The sequence below is a fragment of the Heteronotia binoei genome, chromosome 6 (genome assembly GCF_032191835.1).
Source record: "Heteronotia binoei isolate CCM8104 ecotype False Entrance Well chromosome 6, APGP_CSIRO_Hbin_v1, whole genome shotgun sequence".
In the NCBI taxonomy this organism is placed as follows: Eukaryota; Metazoa; Chordata; class Lepidosauria; order Squamata; family Gekkonidae; genus Heteronotia; species Heteronotia binoei.
Window position 1 is genome coordinate 145,689,757 of NC_083228.1, and position 22,866 is coordinate 145,712,622.

The 22,866-nt window shown below is 51.7% G+C and overlaps 1 protein-coding gene across 3 annotated transcripts in view; it reads left to right on the forward strand.

Moving 5' to 3' along the window:
* Positions 1-22,866, forward strand: part of TP63 (tumor protein p63) — a 221,674-nt gene that overhangs the window by 43,165 nt on the left and 155,643 nt on the right. The gene's annotated exons all lie outside the window — the stretch shown is intronic.

The following is a 22,866-nucleotide window of genomic DNA, read 5'->3' on the forward strand; positions in this document are numbered from 1 at the left end:
TACTCCAGAGTCGAGCAAACAGAGTCCTTTTCCCGATACGTGCACAGATAACGAAGTCAACATAGCCTGGCGTGCTTTTAATTGTTTGTCTGAGTCTCCCCCCCCCCCCCCCGCCGTCTGCGCAGACGGAGAGATGCCTCTGTGTCAACAAAACCACGTACATAAATGCGGCCGAAGTGTGCGCGCACGCTAAGCATCTGCGTTCTTGTTTGCCGAGTAATTACGTCTTGTTTGGGTGCAAGCGGGTAGACCAGCGCGGCGCGGGTAGACTTGAGATGTCGGTGCAGCTAAAACATAGGATGCTTGCGGGGGGGGGGGGGGCGGAGGGAAAGGGGGGGGAGAGATGGCACACACGGAGGGAGAGGGACCTCCGGATCCAGGTGAACAACAAGATTAGCTTACATTCCAGCAGAGTGACACCTTTAGGGAGGGAAGGCAGCACGGCTCTGCGGCTTGGAGAGCTCCGGCACGGGGCTGCCAGATTTATCGGGGTGGGCCCCTCTGGGCGCTGAGCTGTGGCGGACTGGCCAGGACGTCAGCTTGCCCGATGGCAAGTGGGCCCCCGGGAGGCGGACCCCCTTAAACGTTAGACAATATGTTAAAAATGCTAAATGTCCTTTTAGTAGCTTGAAAATATGATAGACGTTCCAATACTGTTGCTGTAAAAAGGTCAAGGTAGCCCCCTGTGCAAGCACCGGTCGTTTCCGACTCTGGGGTGACGTTGCTTTCACAGCGTTTTCACGGCAGGCGTTCGACGGGGTGGTTTGCCGTTGCCTTCCCCGGTCATCTACACTTCCCCCCCAGCAAGCTGGGGACTCGTTTGACCGACCTCGGAAGGATGGAAGGCTGAGTCAACCTCGAGCCGGCGACCTGAACCAGCTTCCGCTGGGATCGAACTCAGGTCGTCAGCAGAGGGCTCCGACTGCAATACTGCAGCTTTCCCACTCTGCTGCTATGTCCTTTTAGTAGCTTGAAAACACAATAGAAGTTCCAATATTATTACTGTAATGCAACTAAAATTTACGTTGTATTTAGGGTTGCCAGCCTCCAGGTGCGGCCTGGGGATCCTCCTGCTTTTCCAACTGATCTCCAGTTGGCAGAGTTACCAGCTCCCCTGGAGAAAAGACAATTTTGATTTACGTTTAGTATCTACTGCATACTGTCAGTAAAATGTACGATAGATGTACACTGTAAGTACTAAATATATATATATATATATGCATTTGTTTTGTTTTGATTGTACCTTTTTTCCCCACTGACGTGCTTTTTAAAATTTTATTTCTTTCTCATAAAAATGAAATGATATGGGTAGGACCCCTTTGTCCCCTGGCGACCCAGCTGAGCGCAAGGGGAGGAGGTAGAAGAGAGGGCGCAACGGAGCCTTCTCACCTAGCAAAGCCCTTCGCCGGCGTGGATCCCCCCTCCCCCCGGAGCCATTTCGAGGAGCTGTTGGGTTTTGAGAGGCCGGGGTCAGACTCAAGTCTGCCGGATCAGGTCGGCGGGGCTGGCTTTCCGTTGCCCAAAAAGGCCAGGCAGAAAGCCTTTCGGTTCCCTGGTGGATTTTCAGGCTAAGTCCTGCGAAGTCTCAGTAGCTCAGTAGCAGTAGAAAAGAGACCAGCAACGCATATGAAGCTGCCTTCTACTGCATCAGACCCTCGGTCCATCAAAGTCAATATCGTCTTCTCAGACTGGCAGCGGCTCTCCAGGGTCTCGAGCGGAGGTTTTGCACACCTATTTGCCTGGACCCTTTTTTGGAGATGCCGGGGATTGAACCTGGGACCTTCTGCTTCCCAAGCAGATGCTCTACCACTGGGCCACCCTCCCTCCCACCTTGAAGACCGACCACCTTTGTGTCAAAGGATGAGCTTTCAAGAGTCACGGCTTGCTTCTTTTGCAGAAGAGAAACATTAGCCGTGTTGTTTTGTTGGAGAGAACGCGTTTGCCCCATCCTCAAGCTGGGAGTGTGCATCTTTGCGGGCAAGTTCTTTGGAGACTGGCCTGCTGGGTTAGCCTCGAAAAGGCACCCCTTCCTCCCTCGGAAAACTAAATACCCCAATGGTGACCCGGCTTCAGAGCTGGATTATCAATTAGGCCAAGTACGCACTGGCCTATGGGCGTGCATGCCTTTAGGGGCCCCGGCCCAGCTCCCTCCTTCGGTTTCCCCCCTGCTTGCAGCCCTTCCAGCCTGCACACGCAGCCAGCGACCGAGCCTCTCTTTGCCCGACTTGCCTGGTGCGGCTGCTATTGGCGTTGTCGCCAAGTTTGCCTCTCTCTGCCTCTCCCCCGCAGCTTAGTCCAAGGGGCTTTTGAGAAGGCTCCTTCAGGCTGCAGCGGGGGCCGTGGGAGGTGGGGCGGAGGCTCAGACTCTGAGATAATGTGCGAGCCCCCCCCCCCCAGATTTTGACTGCCTGGGGTCCTCCGCAGGGTTTAATCCGGCACTGCCCGGCATGGTCCTTGCATTTGGTTTGGGGCATGATCCTGCTTACACGGCCCTGTTTTGCAGGAACCTGCCTTCGCTCCTAGCTTCCCCACTGTTCATGCCCCATTGTCGGCTTGTCGTTGCCTTTTCGGGATGGAAGGTGATTCCGCACAGCAACCACCCCCCCCCCCCCACGTCTCTCCCTGGGCTCTTTTGTCTGTCCTTGACAGTCGTTCAGGGGCCTTCACTCACGGAGTTGAAAAGTTCCTGACTTTAGGACATGATAGCAGAGTTTCTTTGTTTCGGAAGGAGGGTTCCAGCTCCGGTCGAGGGGATGGGGTCGAAGCGCTACGGTCTCGGAATCGTGTTTTGTTTCCAGCGCGAGGAGGGCAAAGACCATCTTTTTTCTTAAAACAAACAAAGCAGCAAGACGCGTCTTTTCCTTTAGCAGATCCATAATTAGAAAGGGAAAGCGGCCGAATAGTCTTGAGACAATTATACATTGGGGGGGGGGGGAACGGCAGAGTTTTCTTCACAGTCTTTCAGTTACGCCGCTTGGGGTTGGGTTCGCGACGCAGGGGAACCCGAATATCCTGCTGCCTCCGATCGCTTGGCCCGGCTCCAGGATCCTCAAAGGGGGCCGGAAAGCCTTGGGCGGAAAAGTTTCAAGGAATTTTCCCCAAGAACGCCAGCAATCAGAACGCGGTCGGGAAACTTTCTGGCCCACCCCACCCCACGACTAAATGGGTCGCAGCGGAGTTGGGACCCCTTTCCGGGCTTTCCCGACGGCCGTTTAGTTGGCGTCCCCAGGGGCTGTGCAGACTAGAGTTGCCAATCCCCAGGTGGGGGCAGGAGATCTCCTGGTTTGGAGGCCCTCCCCCCGCTTCAGGGTCGTCAGAAAGCGGGGTGTGGGGGGGGCGGGAAATGTCCGCTGGGCACTCCATTATTCCCTATGGAGAACGATTCCTGTAGAGTACCACGGAGAATTGATCTGCGTGTATTTGGGGCTCTGTTTTTTGAGGTAGAGGCACCAAATTATCAGCACAGCATTCAGGGCCTCTCCTCAAAACACCCTCCAAGTTTCAAACGGATTAGACCAGGGGGTCTAGTTTTATGAGCCCCCAAAGAAGGTGCCCCTATCCTTCATTATTTCCAGTGGAGGGAAGGCATTTAAAAGGTGTGCGATCCCTTTCAGTGGGATGGCCAGAGCTCCCTTTGGAGTTCAATTGTGCTTGCTACACCCTTGCTCCGGGCTCCACCCTCAATGTCTCCTGGCCCCACCCCCAAAGTCTCCTGGCCCCACCCCCAAAGTCTCCTGACCCCACTCCCAAAGTCCCCAGATATTTCTTGAATTGGACTTGGCAACCCCTAGTACAGACCCAGACGGCGGTGGGCTTCTCCACCCAGGAGATTGGCATTCGCTTGCTCGTGGCGGAGCCGATGAAGAGGCAAAGGAGGTGTGGTTAGGACAGGTCTGGATTTCTGCAGGAACAGAGCGGAGAGTTGCAGCAGCATCCTGATTTAAAAGAAGATGGCTCCCTTCTCTAAAGGCGGATCCCAGTAGGCAGCCATGTTGGCCTGAAGCAACAGAACGAAGCAGTAGACAAGGGGCACCTTTAAGACCGACTAAGTTTTAGTCAGAATGTGAGCTTTCGTACGCTCTTAAGCAGGCTTCATCAGACAAAATGGGAATGGAAGCAGCAATTCTTCATATAAGTGGGCGGTGTGGAATCATGGGAATGTTTTTAGCAGATTAAAAGAATCGCAAATAGGGATCTGTGTCTGTTAGTGTTAGGACAAAGCAGGGCTGAAAAAACGCTAGGAAAGGAAAGGTCCCCTGTGCAAGCACCGGTCATTTCCGACTCTGGGGTGACGTTGCTTTCACGACGTTTTCACGGCGGACTTTTTTTACGGGGTGGTTTGCCATTGCCTTCCCCAGTCATCTCCACTTCCTCCCCAGCAAGCTGGGGACTCATTTGACCACCCTAGGAAGGATGGAAGGCTGAGTCAACCTGGAGCTGGTTACCTGAAAACCCAGCTTCCGCCGGGGATTGAACTCAGGTCATGAGCAGAGCTTAGGACTGCAGTATCACAGCTTTAACGCTCTGCGACATTAAAAACAAACAAACACTGGAGGGTGTTTTAGAACAGTATATCAGAATAATGTGTTTTTGTGTGTGTGTGCGTTGACATGCTCAAATGAGGGATGTGGGCTGTCTGTCTCATTACATATACCAACCCACCTTCCACTATACTTTAATGCACCCTGTTTTCTAAGGGCTAACTTATATTATTTCCCTTTTAGAACAGTGTATCAGAATATTTGGGGTTTTGGGGTTTTTTTGTATCGACACCACTCAAATGGGGGATATTGGCTGTTTGTCTAGTGCATATACCAACCCATCCTCCACCACATTTTAACGTCTTCCTTTTTTTCTCATGGCAAACTATGATGGCTGTTATGATCTCTTGAGAAACTAGGCCCTCTACTTAAACTAACAAAGCCAGAATGTTACCTAGATTTATGGCACTGCACACCTATATGCGATTCTTTTGCTCTGCGGGGGGGCGGGGACATTCCCACGATTCCACACCGCCCACTTACATTAAGCACTGCTGCTTGCCATTCCCATTTTGTCTGACGGAGTCTGCTTAAGAGCGTACGAAAGCTTGCATTCCGAATGAAACTTAAGAACATAAGAGAAGCCATGTTGGATCAGGCCAACGGCCCATCCAGTCCAACACTCCGTGTCACATAAGAACATAAGAGAAGCCCTGTTGGATCAGGCCAGTGGCCCATCCAGTCCAACACTCTGTGTCACATAAGAACATAAGAGAAGCCATGTTGGATCAGGCCAGTGGCCCATCCAGTCCAACACTCCGTGTCACATAAGAACATAAGAGAAGCCATGTTGGATCAGGCCAGTGGCCCATCCAGTCCAACACTCCGTGTCACATAAGAACATAAGAGAAGCCCTGTTGGATCAGGCCAATGGCCCATCCAGTCCAACACTCTGTGTCACATAAGAACATAAGAGAAGCCCTGTTGGATCAGGCCAATGGCCCCTCCAGTCCAACACTCTGTGTCACATAAGAACATAAGAGAAGCCATGTTGGATCAGGCCAATGGCCCATCCAGTCCAACACTCTGTGTCACATAAGAACATAAGAGAAGCCATGTTGGATCAGGCCAACGGCCCATCCAGTCCAACACTCTGTGTCACATAAGAACATAAGAGAAGCCATGTTGGATCAGGCCAATGGCCCATCCAGTCCAACACTCTGTGTCACATAAGAACAGAAGAGAAGCCATGTTGGATCAGGCCAGTGGCTCATCCAGTCCAACACTCTGTGTCACAGAAGAACAGAAGAGAAGCCATGCTGAATCAGGCAATAGCCCATCCAGTCCAACACTCTGTGTCACATAAGAACAGAAGAGAAGCCATGTTGGATCAGGCCAGTGGCTCATCCAGTCCAACACTCTGTGTCACATAAGAACATAAGAGAAGCCATGCTGAATCAGGCAATAGCCCATCCAGTCCAACACTCTGTGTCACATAAGAACAGAAGAGAAGCCATGTTGGATCAGGCCAACGGCCCATCCAGTCCAACACTCTGTGTCACACAGTGGCAAAAAAAATTATACACACACAAGGTGCCACTTGTCTACTGCTTTGTGCTACAAAGGCTGAAAGCTGAGCTCCGGTGAAGCAAAGCAAAGTGGAGTTTGGAAGCGCGGCAGGAAACAAGGAGTCAGGGAAGAGGTGCAAACTCCAGCCCCGCCCCCCTCCCGTCTCTTCTTTCCCCCGCAGCAGTCCCTTTCTGGGAATTGCTGTCTCCTCCTCCACCTTCACCTGGTGACTAATTCCTCTCTTCCCCAGACAACGTCTCTGGCCCGGGGTATGCAGCCTGCTCCACCCAGGAGCTTGGGAGGTAAATGTTGTGCAAGCCACCACCCCCCCCCCCCCGAGCCTGCGGTGAGTGAGCGGTGCAGATAACTCTCTTGAGTGGAACACATTCTACAGTTGAGCCTGGGCTCTTCTGGGGCGCTTTGGAGGGCTCCCACCCCACTTGAACATGAAGATATGAAGCTGCCTTCTTCTGACTCAGACCCTCGGTCCGTCAAAATCAGTACTGTCTACTCAGACTGGCAGCGGCTCTCCAGGGTCTCAAGCTGAGGTTTTTCACGCCTATTTGCCTGGACCCTTTTGAGTTGGAGATGCCAGGGATTGAACCTGGGACTTTTTGCTTCCCAAGCAGATGCTCTACCACTGAGCCACCATGCTTCCCAAAGTCAGTCTTGCCTACTCAGACTGGCAGCGGCTCTCCAGGGTCTCAAGCTGAGGTTTTTCCCACCTACTTACCTGGACCCTTTCTAGTTGGAGATGCCGGGGATTGAACCTGGGACCTTCTGCTTCCCAAGCAGATGCTCTACCACTGAGCCACCATGCTTCCCAAAGTCAGTCTTGCCTACTCAGACTGGCAGCGGCTCTCCAGGGTCTCAAGCTGAGGTTTTTCCCACCTACTTACCTGGACCCTTTCTAGTTGGAGATGCCGGGGATTGAACCTGGGACCTTCTGCTTCCCAAGCAGATGCTCTACCACTGAGCCACTGTGCTTCCCAAAGTCAGTATTGTCTACCCAGACTGGCAGCGGCTCTCCAGGGTCTCAAGCTGAGGTTTTTCACGCCTATTTTCCTGGACTCTTTTTAGTTGGAGATGCCAGGGATTGAACCTGGGACCTTCTGCTTCCCAAGCAGATGCTCTGCCACTGAGCCACTGACCCTCTCCATCCCTAATGCTTCCTCTGCCTCCCCACCCCTCTCACGGCTTATAGTATTGGAGTCCAGATCTCAAAGCCGTTGGGTGGGCATGATGGACCAGCACTGGCGCATTTTGCACAGGGCCATGCGCTGCCATGAACACGCACACGAAGCCGCCATATATAGATTCAGACCCTTGGTCCAGCAAAGTCTACGCAGACGGGCAGTGGCCCTCCAGGGTCTCAGAAAGAACATAAGAGAAGCCCTGTTGAATCAAGCCAGTGGCCCATCCAGTCCAACACTCTGTGTCACAGTGGCCAAAAAACCCAGGTGCCATCAGGAGGTCCACCGGTGGGGCCAGGACACTAGAAGCCCTCCCACTGTTGCCCCTCCCCTCAAGCATCAAGAATACAGAGCATCACTGCCCCAGACACAAGAACATAAGAGAAGACAGGTTGGATTAAGCCAGTGGCCCATTCAGTCCAACACTCTGTGTCACACAGTGGCCAAAAAACCCAGGTGCCATCAGGAGTTCCACCAGTAGGGCCAGGACACTAGAAGCCCTCCCACTGTTGCCCCCCCCCCCCAAGCACCAAGAATACAGAGCATCACTGCCCCAGACAGAGAGCTCCAACAATACGCTGTGGCTAAGAGCCACCGATCTGCTCCAGATGTTGATCCAATCCCCAAAGGGTCATTCCCATCCCCTCCTGCCCGGTCCTTTTAACCTGAGGTGGTGGGGATTGAACCTGGGACCTTCTGCGTGTCGAGCAGATGCCCTGCCATTGAGCCACAGCTGTTCCGTGTCGAGTCCCAAGAACAGAGACTTGGGATATCAGACCATTCAGTTCGTTGAGTCCACATTTCCGTGGGGCTGGGGGGGGGGGAACTGCCAGCCTGATTGCAATAGAAGGGAGGTCAGACTCAGAAGGCTCCCTCCACCCAGGGCTAGACAAAGGACTACTCCTCTGCCCTGACTCACCGGGTGCATGGCGCTGGGGAAGGATCTTAGCCATTGGGCAAGTGCAAAAGGGGGAAATGAGCTTGCTGAGAGAAAGCCCTTGGGTGCAGAGCCGTGAACTCCCTAACCTCCTGGAGAAATTGGGCTGGGTAGGCCAAATGGTTGCCTTTCTTCTTTGGGGAGTGGCAGAGGAGATCTCGCAGATGGAGGGGTGGTGGTGGCGGAGAGGTACCCGCCCTCTTTGCAGGAGGCAGTTAGTTGTGCCTCCGGATGCCTTTTGGTCTCCCATTCTCACAATACAAGAACTCGTGGGCACTCTGTGAAATTGCTGAGCGGTCGGGTTAGAAGGGATAAACGGAAGTCCTTCTTCACCCAAAGGGTGATGAAAATGTGGAATTCACTGCCACAGGAGGTGGTTGGCAGCTGCAAGCATAGACAGCTTCAAGAGGGGATTGGATAAACATGTGGAGCGGAGGTCCATGCTATTAGCCACAGCATATTGTTGGAACTCTCTGTCTGGGGCAGTGATGCTCTGTATTCTTGGTGCTTGGGTGGGGGAGCAACAGTGGGAGGGCTTCTAGTGTCCTGGCCCCACTGGTGGACCTCCTGATGGCACTTGGGAGTTTTTTAGCCACTGTGTGACAGAGAGTGATGGACTGCATGGGCCATTGGCCTGATCCAACATGGCTTCTCTTATGTTCTTATGTCTGGGGCAGGGATGCTCTGTATTCTCGGTGCTTGGGGGGGGGGCAACATGAGAGGGCTTCTAGTGTCCTGGCCCCACTGATGGACCTCCTGATGGTACCTGGGGTTTTTTTTTGGCCACTGTGTGACACAGAGTGTTGGAATGGATTGGCCACTGGCCTGATCCAACATGGCTTCTCTTATGTTCTATGGCTAACAAGTGAAACAGGGTTCCTACTTCCCTAAAGGTGGTTTTGATTTGGGTGGATTTCCAGTGATCTGTTGAGTTCTGATGTTTTGGGGAACCCATGTCGTGGGATGAATCTGGGGGTGAGCGTTACTATGTGCCATCAAGTTACAACTGAATTATGGTGAACCGAGCAAGGGACTCTCAAGACAAGTGAGAAATGGGTGGTTTGCCAGCGGCTACCCCTGCTTCCTTGGCAGCCTCCTATCTGAGCAGCAACCCTCCATAGATTCCAGCTTATATCAGCCCCAGCAAGACCCGAGAGAAGCAGAGGTGGTTGGCCATTGCTTGCCTCTGCAGTGCTGTCCCTGGTGGTCTCCCATGTAAGATCTGTGCTGCCTCTCCCTGAAAGGTGGTGGGGGCTGCAAGCATAGCTTCAAGAGGGGACTGGAAAACATCTGGAGCAGAGGTCCAACAGTGGCTATTAACCACTCTCTGTCCGGAGGCAGGCAATGCTCTGTATTCTAGATGATTGGGGGGAGGGACAACAGTGGGAGGGCTTCTAATGTCCTGGCCCCATTGGTGGATATCCTGATGGCACTTGTGTGTGGGGGGGGGGGGGTTGGCCACTGTGTGTACCGCGTGTTGGACTGGATGGGCCACTGGCCTGATCCAACTTGGCTTCTCTTATGTTCAGTGATGCTCTGTATTCTTGGTACTTGGAGGGGGACAACAGTGGGAGGGCTTCTAGTGTCCTGGCCCCACTGGTGGACCTCCTGATGGCACTTGGGAGTTTTTTGGCCACTGCGTAATACAGAGTGTTGGACTGGATGGGCCATTGGCCTGATCCAAGATGGCTTCTCTTGTGTTCTTATGTCTGTGGCAGTGATGCTCTGTATTCTTGGCGCTTGGGGGGGCACACTGGGAGGGGTTCTAGTGTCCTGGCCCCACTGGTGGACCTCCTGATGGCACTTGGGAGTCTTCTGGTCACTGCGTGATACAGAGTGTTGGACTGGATAGGCCACTGGCCTGATCCAACATGGCTTCTCTTACGTTCAGTGATGCCCTGTATTCTTGGTACTTGAAGGGGGGCACAGTGGGAGGGCTTCTAGTGTCCTGGCCCCCTTGGTGGGCCTCCTGATGGCACTTGGGGGGGGGGGGTTGGCCACTGTGTGACACAGAGTGTTGGTCTGGATGGGCCACTGGCCTGATCCAACATGGCTCCTTTTATGTTCAGTGATGCCCTGTATTCTTGGTGCTTGGAGGGGGGCAACAGTGGGAAGGCTTCTAGTGTCCTGGCCCCATTGGTGAACTTCCTGATGGCACTTAGGGGTTTTTTTGGCCACTGTGTGACACAGAGTGTCGGTCTGGATGAGCCATTCGCCTGATCCAACAGGTCTTCTCTTATGTTCTTAAGGCCACTCTGGCTGCAAAAACAGCAGCAGGGCCTGTTCCCCAGGGGGCGCTTCTCGGAGGGAGGGGGCGATCCAGTCCGCAACGGCGAGGGCACGACAGAGGCTCGTGTGCGAGGAAGAGGAGTTTCTTGGCCACTCACTTCTGCAATACCTGTTGGAATCCCCAGCGGCAGCGTTGGGGCAGAGACAGACACAGAGGGTTTCTTTGCACACGGCCCCATTGTGCAACTCGGGCTGACGCAAGAGCCGGGGATGGCTGCCAGCGTGCCAGGGTGGCTGGCTGATGGAACGGAGGGGGGAGGCTGGCTACGGGGCGGTAAAGGGGGTAGCGAGAAAGGACTTCAGAGCCAGGCTGTCTCGGGGCCCAGGATGCCGTACATATGAACGTATGAAGCTGCCTTATACTGAATCAGACCCCCGGTCCATCAAAGTCAGTATTGTCTTCTCAGACTGGCAGCGGCTCTCCAGGGTCTCAAGCTGAGGTTTTTCACACCTATTTGCCTGACCCTTTTTTGGAGATGCCGGGGATTGAACCTGGGACCTTCTGCTTACCAAGCAGATGCTCTACCACTGAGCCACCGTCCCTCCCGTAGTCGGGGCAAGAGGAGTACAAGGGAAAGGGACGTTTCCTTCATGCCCAGCTCGCAGACTTTCCCAGAGCATCTTTTGTCCTGCCACTGTGTCAGCTTTGTGTTGGGTCCAGCGGCATCCTTGCAGTTCAGGTGACAGTAATTCAGCAGCGCTTGACCCCAGGGTGTTTGTGCATGCGTGCATTTGCTCTAAGAACATAAGAGAAGCCAGGTTGGATCAGACCAATGGCCCCTCCAGTCGAACACTCTGTGTCACACAGTGGCCAAAAACCCCCAGGTGCCATCAGGAGGTCCATTAGTGGAGCCAGGACACTAGACGCCCTCCCACTGTTGCCCCCACCCCACCCTAAGCACCAAGAATACAGAGCGTCACTTACCCCAGACAGAGAGTTCCAACAATACGCTGTGGCTAAGAGCCACTGATGGACCTCTGCTCCAGATGTTGATCCAATCCCCTCTTGAAGACGTCTTTGCTTGTAGCTGCCGCCACCTCCTGTGGCAGTGAATTCCGCGTGTGAATCACCCTTTGGGTGAAGAAGGACGTCCTTTTATCCGTTCTAACCCGACAGCTCAGCAATTTCATGGAGTGCCCACGAGTTCTCGTACTGTGAGAACGGGAGAAAAGGACTTCTTTCTCTGCCTTCTCCATCCCCTGCTCTACAATCAGACGTCCCTTTGCAGCTAGCTTCCTTCACCTCTTTCTCCCTGGCTGTCTCTTTCCCTGTAGCCTCAAGCTTCCCGGTTTTCTGCCTAGCTTATCCCAAGACCCTCTTGGCAGGTTTAAAGATCCACCATGGAAACCTGCTGAGCGTATCTTTGGGGAACTGCTCAGAGAGGGGCAGGGGGGAGAATTCAGACACCTCTAGCCGGGGAACACAAAGGCAGCTTTTCCCACTCTATCCCTCATCCCTTGTTTTTCTGGCACTTTTTCAAGGGTGGGGGCGTGAGTCTGTGCCGTCTTCAAAGGAAGGGACTTAGCCGTTCGTTCAGAGACAGGAGTGTAAGCACCGTGAAAGCGTTGACGAGGAAATTGGTGTCACTTCCCCATGAAATGGACGGAAGATGTGCACCCCGGGGAGTGGCCCGATTCGGCGTTCGTCAAGGTGCTGTTTTCGTTCATAACCTGTTTACTGCCAGAACTTAATTTCTTGACGATAGATCGGGCAGCCGTGTTGGTCTGAAGCGGTAGAACAGAGTAGGAGTCAAAATGCACCTTTAAGACCAACAAAGTTTTATTCACAATGAGGTTCAGTGTGGCCAAGTGCAAAGTCATGCACATTGGGGCCAAGAATCCCAGCTACAAATACAAGTTGATGGGGTGTGAACTGGCAGAGACTGACCAAGAGAGAGATCTTGGGGTCGTGGTAGATAACTCACTGAAAATGTCAAGACAGTGTGCGGTTGCAATAAAAAAGGCCAACGCCGTGCTGGAAATTATTAGGAAGCGAATTGAAAACAAATCAGCCAGTATCATAATGCCCCTGTATAAATCAATGGTGCGGCCTCATTTGGAGTGTGCAATTCTGGTCGCCGCACCTCAAAAAGGATATTCTAGCATTGGAAAAAGTGCAGAGAAGGGCAACTAGAATGATTAAAGGTTTGGAACACTTTCCCTATGAAGAAAGGTTAAAACGCTTGGGGCTCTTTAGCTTGGAGAAACGTCAACTGTGGGGTGACATGATAGAGGTTTACAAGATTATGCATGGGATGGAGAAAGTAGAGAAAGAAGTCCTTTTCTCCCTTTCTCACAATACAAGAACTCGTGGGCATTTAATGAAATTGCTGAGCAGAAAGGTTAAAATGGATAAAAGGAAGTCCTTCTTCACCCAAAGAGTGATTGACATGTGGAACTCACTGCCGCAGGAGGTGGTGGCGGCTACAAGCATAGCCAGCTTCAAGAGGGGATTGAATCAACATCTGGAGCAGAGGTCCATCAGTGGCTATTAGCCACAGTATGTATGTATGTATGTGTGTGTGTGTATATATATATATATACATGCGCCACTGTGTGACACAGAGTGTTGGACTGGATGGACCATTGGCCTGATCCAACATGGCTTCTCTTATGTTCTTATTACAAGGTAATCTTTCGTGTGCTCTAAGCACACTTCATCAGATGAATCAGGTACAGTGAGCAGAGCTACATATAGCTGATCTGTGGTGGTTTAGAATGCAAAATGGTACAAATTTCAGATCCAATGACAGAATAGTAAAGGTAAAAAGGTCAAGGTAGTCCCCTGTGCAAGCACCAGTCATTTCCGACCCTGGGGTGACGTTGCTTTCACGTTTTCACGGCAGACTTTTTACGGGGTGGTTTGCTATTGCCTTCCCCAGTCATCTACACTTCCCCACCCCCAGCAAGCTGGGGACTCATTTGACCGACTTCGGAAGGATGGATGGCTGAGTCAACCTGGAGCCGGCTACCTGAAACCAGCTTCCGCTGGGATCGAACTCAGGTGGTGAGCAGAGAGTTCAGACTGTAGTACTGAAGCTTTACCGCTCTGTGGCACGGGGCAGAATTGTAGAATTAACAAATTGAGCAAACCTTTGTTGTATTGCTTTCTTATGCTCCTGCTACCCAGATCAAAGGTTTGCTCCGTTGGTTAATTTTACTGTTCGGTCATTGGATCTTAAATTTGTACCATTTTGCATTCTACTGCCTACCAGCTCTACGCAGCTCTGCTCACTGTACCTGATTCACTATACCTGATTCCTCGTCTGAGGAAGTATGCTTAGAGCACACGAAAGCGTACCTTCTGAATAAAATATTGTCGGTCTTTAAGGTGCCACTTGACTCCTCCTTTAATTTCTTGACGCTTTTGAAGGAGCTCTGCGTTTGCTTCCAGTCTGCGGAGGTTTCAGTTTTGCTGAAACGGAAGCTGCGCAAAAGAGACGGACCCTGGAATACACATTTGCAGCACACGTTGAACCCTAGTCTGAGCGCAGCTGGATTCGAACCCAGGAGCACCTTTGAGACCATCAAGGCTGTCGGCTTTTGAGAGTCGGTGCTCAAAGCAGAAGGGAGCTTTTGACTCTTGAAAGCTTATCCCCTGGGAATCTGACTGGTCTCTCAGGCGCTCCTGGGTTCGAATCTAGCTGATCTGTTGCAGAGCAGAAAAGCTCTATAATTGGAACTATAATTGTGAACAGCTATATTTGAGTCGGGAAAGCGCCTGCCTTGAAAATCTTGTTGGTTTCTTAGGTGCTGCTAGATTCGAATTCGGTGCTCCTGTTCCACGGCTCCCCTATGTCTTGGGAGTCACATGTGGCTCTTTCACACATTATGTGGCTCCTGAAGCCCCCACTGTTCTATCAGCCAGCTTGGAGAATGCATTTAAAGTTAAAGTTGCTTTCTATCCACCTCTCCCTCCCTCCCTCTATATGCCTTCCTTGCGGCTCTCATACCTCTGATGTTCATATCTTGCGACTCTTAAACATCTGACATTTATTTTGTGTGGCTCTTACATTAAGCAAGTTTGTTTGGCCACCCCTGGTCTAGATGTACGACTGTCCACTGGGGTACCCCGCCTACCTACCTGTCTGATCTGCCCCTTCTAATCTTTGCACTTTTCGGGTTCTGATTTCAAAGAAGGGAAGCAAAGGGGGGCACCATTAGGCAGCCTGCAGTCGTTCAGATTTCTGATGCGTTCTCTCTGGCTCAGTAGCCTCTCCGCCAGCAGTTGGATTTGAGTCCAGTAGCACATTAGAGACCAAGAGTTGTCTTAGCAGTAGTCCGTGCAAAAAGGATCTAGGGGTCTTAGTGGATCGTACGCTGAACATGAGTCAACAGTGTGATGCGGCGGCTAAAAAGGCAAATGTAATGTTGGGCTGTATCAACAGAAGTGTAGTGTCCAGGTCACGTGATGTGATGGTGTCGCTTTACTCTGCTCTGGTAAGACCTCGTCTGGAGTCTTGTGTTCAGTTTTGGGCACCACATTTGAAAAAGGATATAGGCAAGCTGGAATGGGTCCAGAGGAGGGCGACGAAGAGGGTGAGGGGTCTGGAGACCAAGTCCTGTGAGGAAAGGTTGAAGGAGCTGGGGATGTTTAGCCTGGAGAGGAGGCGGCTGAGAGGGTGATAGGATCACCATCTTCAAGTACTTGAAGGGCTGTCCTATAGAGGATGGTGTGGAATTGTTTTGGTCTGGAGACCAAGTCCTATGAAAGGTTGAAGAAACTGGGGATGTTTAGCCTGGAGAGGACGCGGCTTGAAAATTTTTAAGATCACCATCTTCAAGTCCTTAAAGGGCTGTCCTATTGAGGATGGTGTGGAATTATTTTCTGTGGCCCCGGAAGGCAGGACCAGAACCAAGGGGTTGAAATTAAATCAAAACAGTTTCCGACTCAACTTTAGGAAGAACTTCCTGACCCTTAGAGCGGTTCCTCAGTGGAACAGGCTTCCTCCTCGGGAGGTGGTGGGCTCTCCTTCCTTGGAGGTTTTAAAACAGAGGCTAGATGGCCATCTGACAGCAATGAAGATCCTGTGAATATAGGGGGAGGTGTTTGTGAGTTTTCTGCATTGTGCAGGGGGTTGGACTAGATGACCCTGGAGGTCCCTTCCAACTCTAGGATTTTATGATTCTAAGAAGAGTTTGGAGGGGAGGGGTTAAGCTTTTGAGAGTCAGAGCTCTTTTCTGAACGCTAATGGTTTAACACCTTTAGAGCGAAGCACACCCTTGCTTCTTGTGGCGATGTTTTGAGGCAGGGCAGACTCCCCACTTCAACCAGTCTGTGTTTCCACACCATGGGCAAAACTGTGGGGTCCCATGCAAGAGGCAGGGGTCTTTTTGAGAGTCAGTTTGGTGTAATGGTTAAGTGTGCAGACTCTTATCTGGGAGAACCGGGTTTGATTCCCCACTCCTCCACTTGCAGCTGCTGGAATGGCCATGGGTCAGCCATAGCTCTGGCAGAGGTTGTCCTTGAAAGCCCTGAGAGCTCTCTCAGCCCCACCTACCTCACAGGGTGTCTTTTGTGGGGGGGAGGTAGAGGTGATTGTGACCACTTGTGATTGTGAGATTCAGAGTATAGGGTGGGATATAAATCCAATGTCGTTGTCTTCTTCTCCTTCTGACAGCAATGAAGATCCTGTGAATTTAGGGGGAGGGGTTTGTGAGTTTCCTGCATTGTGCAGGGGGTTGGACTCGATGACCCTGGAGATCCCTTCCAACTCTATGATTCTCCTTTTTCTTCTTCTCCTCCTCCTCCTCCTTTTTTTCTTCTCCTCCCTTCTTCTTTTCTTCGTGCCTGTGTAGCACACAGGTCTGGCAGAGGAGAATCTGTTCTGTGTTCCATGAATGCTTCAGACGACTGGATCAGACTGCGGCTGCTGCCGCAAGGCAGTGGTGACTGACCCCCATCTAGGGCACCTCTTTGAGAAGCTTTTCTTCAACCTTTTCTTTTTTGCTTTCCTTAAAAGCTTTCTGGATTTTTCAAAACTCTCCAAATTCACCCTGGACACACTGCTGTACGTGGATCTTGGACTGTGGTTCTACCAACTGCACCTTTCTTGGAAAAGAGGTCTCCGGGGCTTGTGTCCCTCCTGTTTGGTGTAGTGGTGAAGTGCGTGAACTCTTATCTGGGAGAACCGGGTTTGATTTTGAAAGAGATTGTAGGCCGCTCTGAGACTCTGTCCTTGAAAGGGCAGCTGCTGGGAGAGCACTCTCAGCCCACCTACTTTGCAGGGTGTCTGTTGTGGGGGAGGAAGGGAAAGGAGATTGTAGGCCACCCTGAGACTCTGTCCTTGAAAGGGCAGCTTCTGGAAGAGCTCTCTCAGCCCCACCCACCTTGCAGGGTGTCTTTTGTGGGAGAGGAAGGGAAAGGAGATTGTAGGCTGCTCTGAGACTCTGTCCTTGAAAGGGCAGCTTCTGGGAGAGCTCTCTCAGCCCCACCCACCTCCCAGGGTGTCTGTTGTAGGGGAGGAAGGGAAAGGAGATTGTAGGCTGCTCTGAGACTCTGTCCTTGAAAGGGCAGCTGCTGTGAGAGCCCTCTCAGCCCCCACCCACCTCCCAGGGTGTCTGTTGTAGGGGAGGAAGGGAAAGGAGATTGTAGGCTGCTCTGAGACTCTGTCCTTGAAAGAGCAGCTGCTGTGAGAGCCCTCTCAGCCCCCACCTATCTCACAGGGTGTCTGTTGTAGGGGGAAAGATACAGGAGATTGTAAGCCGCTCTGAGTTTCTGATTCAGAGTGAAGGGCAGGGCATAAATCTGCAGTTTTCTTCTTCTTCTTCATGGATTTCCATCCTGTCACCCCTTTTGAACTTCACATGCCACCTCTGCTTGGATCAGTTCCTGGGCGGGCGGCTGCGGCCGGGGCGCCTTCTCCTTTTGTGAGAGAAGACTTCCTGATGTTGCTTGGAGTCCCTGCTAGAGAGTATCTTTCGGAGGTGAAAAGTTTTCTGCCAGAAAACTCCTTGCAGCTGCTTGTGTCAGTCGCCTGCATTTGTTCTTTTCTTCCCCTCCCCGTTGAGTGCCAGTGAGTGACAGATGGCAGCTATCAAGAGGGGATTACTCTGATTTAAAGAATCGCTTCGTGAGAATCTCCGAAAACAAAAGCGACGTGGCGGGTTTGGTCCGTTTCCGGGTTGAGGGTGGCTTTTGAGTCATGGGCGCTGGTTCGAGGAGCTGCCAGCTCTGGGGAGAAGGTGCCAGTCTCCACGGTGGCGATCCCCACTCCAGCTGGCAGGTCAGGGTGGGTGCCCTCGTGGAGAAACGGGGGTGCGGGCCAAGCAGAGGTGGGTTGATCCCTTCTCGGGGCGGAACGAGGGCAAAATGTCAGGGAAAGTTGATAGGGTTAGAATCCTAGAGTGGGAGGGTACCTCTAGGGTCATCTAGTCCAACCCCCTGCGCAATGCAGGAAATGCATGAGTACCTCTCCACCCACATGCACACAGTAAGCCCTATTCCATGCCCAGAAGATGGCAGAAAAACCTCCAGGATCCCTGGCCAAACTGGGCGAGGAGAAAAATTGCTTCCTGTCCCCAACTGGCAATCAGCATTTCCCTTGACGTCTAAGAAAGGGCCACGGGAACTGAGCACGGGTGCAGCCCTTCCTGCCCTCCCCCTCGCGATCTGCCGAAGTTCACAGGATCCGCATTGCTGTCAGGTAGCCATCGAGCCTCTGTTGAAAAACCTCCAAGGAAGGAGAGCCCACCACCTCCCGAGGAGGAAGCCTGTTCCACTGAAGAATTGCTCTAAACTCACAAATACCTCCTCCTAAATTCACAGGATCTTCATTGCTGTCAGATGGCCATCTAGCCTCTGTTTATAAACCTCCAAGGAAGGAGAGCCCTCCACCTCCCAAGGAGGAAGCCTTTTACACTGAGGAACTGCTCTAAACTCACAAATACCTCCTCCTAAATTCACAGGATCTTCATTGCTGTCAGGTGGCCATCTAGCCTCTGTTGAAAAACTTCCAAGGAAGGAGAGCCCAGCACCTCCCAAGGTGGAAGCCTCTTCCACTGAAGAACTGCTCTAACCGTCAGGAAGTTCTTCCTAATGTTGAGCCGGAAACTCTTCGGATTTAATTTCAACCCACTGGTTCTGGTCCTACCTTCTGGGGCCACAGAAAGGATTGTTCCTGTCAGCCATTGTGAAGATCGCTGGACACCAAGAAGAAGCAGACAGATCATAGAATCATGGAAGAGTTGGAAGGGACCTCTAGGGTCATCTAGTCCAACCCTTGGCACAATGCAGGAAACTCACAAACACCTCCCCCTAAATTCACAGGATCTTCATTGCTGTCAGATGGCCTTCTGGCCTCTGTTTAAAACCTCCAAACAAGGAGAGCCCCCCACCTCCTGAAGAATCATAGAATCCTAGAGTTGGAAGGGACCTCCAGGGTCATCTAGTCCAACCCCCTGCACAATGCAGGGAACTCACAAACACCTCCCCCTAAATTCACAGGATCTTCATTGCTGTCAGATGGCCATCTAGCCTCTGTTGAAAAACCTCCAAGGAAGGAGAGCCCACCACCTCCCGAGGAGGAAGCCTGTTCCACTGAGGAATCGCTCTAACGCTCAGGAGGTTCTTCCTAATGTTGAGCCGGAAACTCTTTTGATTTAATTTCAACCCACTGGTTCTGGTCCTACCTTCTGGGGCCACAGAAAACAATTCCACCCCATCCTCTATAGGACAGCCCTTCAAGGACTTGAAGATGGTGATCCTATCACCTGTAAGTACTTGAAGATGGTTATTGTATTGGTACGGGTTTTTTTTTGTAAGGCTAGCAAAGTTTCCAAGGTTTCCTTTTTTCTTTCTTCTCCCCACACCCCCTACATTTGACCTTATCCTTTGATACTTTGCAGCAGGGCTTTTTGTTGTAGCCGGAGCTCCTTTGCATATTAGGCCACACACCCCTGATGTGGGCAAACTTCCAAGAGCTTACAGGGCTCTTCTTCCAGGGCCCACTGTAAGCTCTTGGAGGACTGGCTACATCAGACTGAGCAGACGTTGTTGCTGCTGTTGCTTTGTTGCTTGTTGTTATTAAATGTGTGAATCGCCTCGACCCAGCGAACGCCGGGCTCTAATTGATGTTTTGTTGTTCGGTCGCACAGTCGAGTTCGACTCTTTGCGGACCCCTGGACAAAGTCACGTCAGGCCCTCCTGTTTTCCACCATCCCCCGAAGTCTGCTCAAATTTGTGTTTGTGACATCACTAACGCTGTCCAGTCATCTCATCTTCTGCCGTCCCCTTCTTCTTTTGCCTTCTGCCTTTCCCAGCATTACGGTCTTCTCCAGGGAGTGCTCCCTTCTCATTGGGTGGCCAAAGAATTTGAACTTCAGCTTCAGCATCTGACCTTCCAGGAAACAGTCAGGGTTGATATCCCTTAGGACTGACTGATTGGATCTTTTTGCAGTCCAAGGGACTCTCAAGAGTCTTCTCCAGTGAGTGGTCCCTTCTCCTTTGGTGGCCAAAGCATTTGAGCTTCAGCTTCAGCATCTGCCCTTCCAGGGAACAATCGGGGTTGATTTCCCTTAGGACTGACTGACTGGATCTTCTTGCAGTCCAAGGGACTCTCAAAAGTCTTCTCCAGTGAGGGTTCCCTTTTCATTTGATGGCCAAAGTATTTGAGCTTCAGCTTCAGCATCTGACCTTCCAGGGAACAGTCAGGGTTGATTTCCCTTAGGACTGACTGATTGGATCTTCTTGCAGTCCAAGGGACTCTCAAGGGTCTTCTCCAGTGAGGGCTTCCTTCTCATTTGATGGCCAAAGGATTTGAGCTTCAGCTTCAGCATCTGACCTTTCAGGGAAGAGTCTGGGTTGATTTCCATTAGGACTGACTGACTGGATCTTCTTGCAGTCCAAGGGACTCTCAAGAGTCTTTTCCAGTGAGTGGTCCCTTTTCCTTTGGTGGCCAAAGCATTTGAGCTTTAGCTTCAGCATCTGCCCTTCCAGGGAACAATCGGGGTTGATTTCCCTTAGGACTGACTGACTGGATCTTCTTGCAGTCCAAGGGACTCTCAAGAGTCTTCTCCAGTGAGGGCTCCCTTTTCATTTGATGGCCAAAGTATTTGAGCTTCAGCTTCAGCATCTGACCTTCCAGGGAACAGTCTGGGTTGATTTCCCTTAGGACTGACTGATTGGATCTTTTTGCAGCCTAAGGGACTCTCAAGAGTCTTCTCCAGTGAGGGCTCCCTTCTCATTTGGTGGCCAAAGCATTTGAGCTTCAGCTTCAGCATCCGCCCTTCCAGGGAACAATCGGGGTTGATTTCCCTTAGGACTGACTGATTGGATCTTCTTGCAGTCCAAGGGACTCTCAAGAGTTTTCTCCAGCACCACAGCTCGAAAGCATCTGTTCTTCTGCGCTCGGCCTTCCTTATGGTCCAGCTCTCACAGCCGTACATTACTACTGGGAACACCATCGCTTTGACTATACGGACTTTTGTTGGCAGGGTGATGTCTCTACTTTTTTATTATACTGCCCAGATTCGCCATAGCTGTCCTCACAAGGAACAAACGTCAGCATCAGTTAGAATAAAGTGCGGGAACTCTAATCTGATTTGATTCCCCACTCCTCCACTTGCAGCTGCTGGAATGGCCTTGGGTCAGCCATAGCTCTCATAGGAGTTGTCCTTGAAAAGGCAGCTTCTGGGAGAGCTCTCTCAACCCCACCTACCTTAAAGGGTGCTTGTTGTGGGGGCGGGAGGAAGGTAAAGAAATTTGTAAGCTCCTCTGAGACTCTGAGATTCAGAGTATAGGAAAGGAAAGGTCCCCTGTGCAAGCACCAGTTGTTTCCGACTCTGGGGTGATGCCGCTTTCACAACGTTTTCACGGCAGATTTTTTTACGGGATGTTTCGCCCTTGCCTTCCTCAGTCATCTACACCTTTCACCTCAGCAAGCTGGGGACTCCTTTGACCGACCTCAGAAGGCTGGAAGGCTGAGTCAACCTTGGGCCGACTACCTGAATCCAGTTTCCGCCGGAATTGAACTCAGGTTGTGAGCGGAGAGTTCAGACCACAGTAGAGCCAGTTTGGTGTAGTGGTTAAGTGTGCGGACTCTTATCTGGGAGAACCGGGTTGGATTCTCCACTCCTCCACTTGCACCTGCTAGCATGGCCTTGGGTCAGCCATAGCCCTGGCAGAGGTTGTCCTTGAAAGGGCAGCTGCTGTGAGAGCCCTCTCCAGCCCCACCCACCTCACAGGGTGTCTGTTCTGGGGGAGGGAGGTAAAGGAGATTGTGAGCTGCTCTGAGACTCTTCGGAGTGGAGGGCGGGATATAAATCCAATATCTTCATCTACCTCACAGGGTGTCTGTTGTGGGGGAGGAAGGGAAAGGAGATTGTGAGCTGCTCTGAGACTCTTCGGAGTGGAGGGCGGGATATAAATCCAATATCTTCATCTACCTCACAGGGTGTCTGTTGTGGGGGAGGAAGGGAAAGGAGATTGTGAGCCACTCTGAGACTCTTCAGAGTGGAGGGCGGGAGATAATCCAATATCTTCATCTACCTCACAGGGTGTCTGTTGTGGGGGAGGAAGGGAAAGGAGATTGTGAGCCGCTTTGAGACTCTTCGGAGTGGAGGGCGGGATATAAATCCAATATCTTCATCTACCTCACAGGGTGTCTCTTGTGAGGGAGGAAGGGAAAGGAGATTGTGAGCCGCTCTGAGACTCTTCGGAGTGGAGGGCGGGATATAAATCCAATATCATCTTCTTCATCTTCATCTACTACAGTACTGCTGCTTTACCACTCTGCGACATGGGGTGTATATCCAATATCATCATCTCCTCCTCTTCTTCATCTTCTCCTCCTCCTCCTTCTCCTCCTCTTCTCCTCCTCCTCACTATATTTCAGAGCTGGGCATTAAGGGAAATGCTACGAGTTTGATTCCAGGTAGTGTTTTTGAAAACTTCCGTCCTGAGATGAGCTATGCGGGAGGGACTGATTACATAAAATTCCTGGCATCGCCTGTGGTGCGTGGGCGGACTAGAACATCAGACAGGGCAGCGTGGGGAGGCGGTGCTCCCTCGAACAACCTCCTCTGTCTTCTTACCCTGGGGTCTTGCAGCCCAAGGCTGTGTTACTCAACTCTGGGCCCGTCTTTTCTACATAGTGCAGGCATCTATGGACTCTCTCCCTGGGCAGCAGGTGAATGGACATTCATATGCCTGCCATCGAAATGGGCAAAAGAACCAGAGCTTAAGCCTTAAGATGATATTGTGTGTGTGTGTGTGTGTGTGTGTGTGTGTGTGTGTGTGAGTGAAGTGCTCTCAAGTCTAGTATTGTGAAGGGCTGTCCTATAGAGGATGGTGTGGAATTGTTTTCTGTGGCCCCGGAAGGTAGGACCAGAACCAGTGGGTTGAAATTAATTCAAAAGAGTTTCTGGCTCAACATTAGGAAGAACTTCTTGACCGTTA